The sequence below is a fragment of the Geotrypetes seraphini genome, chromosome 1 (assembly GCF_902459505.1).
Source record: "Geotrypetes seraphini chromosome 1, aGeoSer1.1, whole genome shotgun sequence".
NCBI lineage: Eukaryota > Metazoa > Chordata > Amphibia > Gymnophiona > Dermophiidae > Geotrypetes > Geotrypetes seraphini.
The window spans coordinates 253177555-253182415 of NC_047084.1; the positions used below are offsets into that span (position 1 = coordinate 253177555).

General features: G+C 44.7%; 1 pseudogene; it reads right to left on the reverse strand.

The window, feature by feature from the left end:
- Window positions 1–913: 913 nt before the first annotated feature.
- On the reverse strand, window positions 914–1337 carry LOC117353979 (annotated as a pseudogene).
- Window positions 1338–4861: the final 3524 nt, after the last annotated feature.

The window sequence follows — 4861 nt, forward strand, 5'->3', positions numbered from 1 at the left end:
CCTCCTTCCCATCCCTTGTGCAGCAGAACCCTTGAGCGAGCACCGTCCCCGTCCCCCCCGAGCACCCCCCCTGCAGCTTAACCCCCATCCTTCCCTCCCTCCTATCCAAACCCCGCAGACCGCGAGTGAGCCCTAGTACATGCACCTCCTTAAGCAGCGTCGGGCTGGCAGTACTCTAAACAGGCTGCTTCGGCCTTATCCACCCGTGAATTCACTTTGCCATGTTACTGTTGACATCAGTAATGCGGCAGAGTGAATTTATGGGCGGACAAGGCCGAAGAAGCCTGTTTAGAGTGCTGCCGGCCCGATGCTGCTTAGGGAGGTGTGTAGGGCTCGCTCGCGTTCGGCAGGGCTCGGATGGGAGGGAGGGAAGGATGGGGGTTCGGCTGTGGGGGCGGGTGCTTGCTCAAGGGTTCTGCTGCACAAGGGATGGTAGGGAGAGGAAGGGAAGCTGGGCAAGGGTCCTGCTGCACGATGGATGGGAGGGAGGGGAGGAAAGATGCTGCACATGTGGGGGAGAAAAAGGAAATAGGAAGAATTGGGGTGGAGAGGAAGGAAGAGATGTACATACCCCGAAAATAAGACCTAATGCGTTTTTTGGGCCTAAATTTAATATAAGACACTGTCTTATTTTCGGGGAAACATGGTAAGTGTACTTAGTAGAAAAAGGGATGCAACAGCTACAGCTATAGATTTTATGAACACTTACAAAAAAGTGAAACATTGAAATTGTTTTTTGCAGTTTTGATCAGCTATAAAGATCTACAGTATTACAGTTTCTAGGGTCATTCTGGAAACAATATAAACACTGACCAGTGAGTAAAGAAAACCCATCTTTGGATATTACAGTAAATAAAAATAAAAACGAACAAACAAACAAGCATACACACACTGCCAAACTGAATAGCATAATTCAGTTTTCAGCATCATCTTTGGATTCTTTGTTCTTTCGAACCTCTTCCACTTTCTTGTCCTTCTCTCACAAACGCTCAAGCCTGGCCGCCATCTGCGCTTCCCGATTTTCTTTGTTGGCTTCCATCTTATGGGTCAGTTTCTCTTCTGCTAATTTGCTGAAGATATTATTTTCTTCTATTGTTTTGTGAAGCACTTCTTTTTCATGCTCCCATTTCTTAGCCAGTTGCTTTAACACTTTGGCATCATGAGACTTTCACTTTTAATTTCCTCTGAATTTCTTCCAGTGAAACATTTTTCTTTTTGGGAGGAGAAAGGGGAAACGCTGGGGCTGATTCACTTGACTAAGGACTCAGTATAAGTTCAAATGCTTGCTCAGAGGCACACTTCTCTAGTTCTTTCACCTGAATATCTGAAGTAGCCATGACAAAGAGCAAAAACGCTTCAAAATATGCACCACAAAATTCAGTTAAGATACCTGCTCCGGCTGACTGGTCTTCAAATTTCTATTTCTAATTTGTGATCTCTTCTTACATATTTGGTGAAAGTCTGTGTTTTGTTTGTGAAGTCATCATTAAAAAATTTTATGTGGTAGTAATGGCAGGTGGGGAGGGGAGATCAGGGGTAGGGTTACCATACGGCTCCAGAAAAAAAGAGGACGGATTGAGATATCCAGGTTTTACTTTCATTGACAGTAATGGAAGTAAAATTTGGATGTCTCAATCCGTTCTCCTTTTTTCTGGAGCCATATAGTAACTCTAATCGGGGGCCCTCTCCTTAATTTCTGCCCTAGATCCCAGCATGCCTAACACTGGCCTGCCCGCACCCAAGAGACTCTCTGGTCTATCTGTCTCCAATGCCCACAAGCAGAGTTCAGTTCCCCCACCACAACACTTATAGCATCTCTTCCTTCCTGTGACTGGATGCCTTCTCACTGGCTAAATCCTATCAGTCTCTGCCCTGGAAGGGGAGAGGATTGGAAAGGTATAGAGGGCTAAACCTCTGAAAAATATCCCAAAACATTAGCCATCCTTCTGACTTTGAGACAGTTAATTTATAGGAATTAGGTAGCCAGAAAATATCTGTTTAGTGTCATTTCCTGTGTCATACAAAGTAGCATATAGGTGGAATTTTAGCATTTATGTGCATATATGCCATTATTCAAAACATTTCACCAACTTTTACTCAGCTCCAAAAATTTTAAATAGTAAATTATGTAAACCATTTAGTTTTAAACGGTATAGAAATTTAAAAAATAAAATAAATAAGTAACTATGGGGCTCATAATCAAAACAGAAAAACTTCTAAAAACTGGCCTAAATTGGCACTTGGACGATCTAAAAGATAAGTCATCCAAGTGCCGATAATCCAACCGGGTTTTAGATGTATTTAAAAATGACCTAGGCCTTCACAGTGCTGCTGAATGACCAGAGCTAAAAGGAGCGTGTCAGGAGGAGTGACGAGGGTGGGATTAGGGCTGGACGTGGGCCATCCTAGACTTAGTCGTACTGCATGTAACAGTATAACCAAACGTTTTACAACACTGCCAAGACGGAACTTGGACATTGTTACTTAGGCCATCTAAAACCAGGTCTAAGTCCACAAAAGATATCCAAAGTGACCAGATAAGCACTGCAGACACAAAGTACAGACCCCCAAATGCTTCCCCCATAAAAATTGTAATAACAACTTTACATATCTGCCTCCAGAACATCGGCACCTGACAGCCTGGCATAGGAAAGCCTGTAGAGCTGCACAGAGGTGGCTTACATGGGGGTAGGTTAGTGAACCATGGAGAGGAGGATCCAGGCCCATAAGCCACTCTAATCACTATATTCATGGTGAAAAATGTCCACCACTCCAAAACCCCCCTAACCCTTTTGTACTGCCATATAAGTGGTTCCTGCAGCCATATGGGCTATTGAGGTGGTAGATAGGTGGGTCTAGTAGATTCTGGGGGTGTTTTGGGGGGCTCACCATGACCTTTAAGGGAACTGTAGTGAGATGTGTATATGGGATCCTTTTTGTGAAGTTCACAGCAGTGCCCTGTAAGGTACCCCACTACTCTGGTGCCATGTTTGGGTGTTCAGTCCATCACTTTTCTGGCCTTTCCCACGCTCAAAAGTTTTTTTTCTAGGCGTTTGTGACTTTGACAAATTTTTGGATGAAAACGGGGTCTGGGCGATCAGATGGCTGAACGTACAGTTAGACGATTTTCGGAAAAAAAAAAAAAGTTGGACGTATTTTTAAAAAATGGACCTTTTCCTGTGTCCGACTTTGGGCGACTTGTGACTTAGGACCCAAAACGGACTTAGACATTTCTTTTGATTATGCCTCTCTATATATCCACAATATCAATTTCCAATATGCATATACTTTCACAGTTTTATAATTTTATAATTGTAGGTAAGCAACCTTCTGATATCATAGCTAGCCCCCTCCCCCTTTCACTAAGCCATAATAGAGGTTTCTATCATGGCCCAGAGCGCTAAAGGCTCCGACGTTCATAGAATTCATCTGAGCATCAGAGCAGATTCAGAGCATTTAGTGCCCCAGGCAATGGTAGAAACCTCTACCGTGGCTAAGTAAAAGAGGGCCTAAATTGCTAATTCTTAAAAGAATTTTGCCAACTTCTTCATCAGGTCGATAGAACTTATTCTTTCATTTTATATTTGAATAATTTAATAAATAAAAAAAACCCTTTATTTTCTTTTTAACTTAACATTCCAAAATGCATGAATTGGAGACACTGCTACCCCAATATGAATTCATGGATCTGGGAATAGAAGGGACTGATGGAGAAATGCTGGACAATGGGAGTGAGGGAAGAGAGGGAGAATGCTGCACCATGGGGGGAGAGGACAGGAAGGAAGAGAACAGGGATTAGGAACTAAGAGGTAGAAAATGACAAGGTGGTGGTTTACCCGCGGCCACCGCGTTTAGCCGCGGGTAACCCACCAAAACAGGTAACAAAAAATAGCAGTCGCTGCGGGGACGTGGACAAGGCCATTCACCGCCCCGTGGAGCGGTGAATGGTTGTGTCCCCACAGTGAGGCATAAAGGATCGTGCGGTCCCCGCAGCCCACACCCGCCTGCCCAATTGATCCTAGTGTTTAGCCAGCTCTCTCCCTTCTCCTCACCTTAGTTTGTAGGTTTTCTTTTTCGGCGACCCGCACACTATCAAACAGCCGCGCATCCGCTGCTGCTCAGTTTCGATCTTCTGCTCTGACGCAACCGGAAACAGGAAGTTGCAGCAGAGCAGAAGATTGAACACTGAGCAGCCGCGCGTGCGCGGCTCTTTGGGAAAGTGTGCAGGTCGCCGAAAAACAAAACCTACAAACTAAGGTGAGGAGAAGGGAGAGAGCTGGCTAAACACTAGGATCGACTGGGCAGGCGGGTGGGGGCTGCGGGGGCCGCGCGATCCATCTGTAAGATATGTTACAGCATCGTTTTTTGGTTAACGCTGAGAACAACATGTGCCACATCAATCGCCTGTAATGCACTAGTTGCCATTGTTCATTATTTGTTGGAGTAGTGGTTGGTACTTAAGGTGTAAGAAGAATGAATGTTTTGTACTAAATAACACCATCTACCCTACCTGCTTATTTGGAACTTTGGTTATCTAGATGTGCAGTTCTAGAAACCGCTTTCACTATTATGAGCTGTCTACCTCTATTGCATGTTGAGGGAAGAGGAAGTGGTGGTTGCAAACTTACCGGGTGCAATACCATATTAATATAGCATATTACCTTGGAGATGAAGGAACAGCGCATTGCTTCTGCCCAACCAGGCTCAAACTGGAAGGAGGGAGTGAAAGGGAAAAGGATTCTGGGCCAAGGGAATGAAGACGGAAAGAAAAACCCACAGCAGGAAAGAAAGGGAAGGACAGGCAGGTGAGCCAGATGCTAGAAGAAGGGGGGGAGGGAGAAAAAGGGGAAAAAAGCTAGAT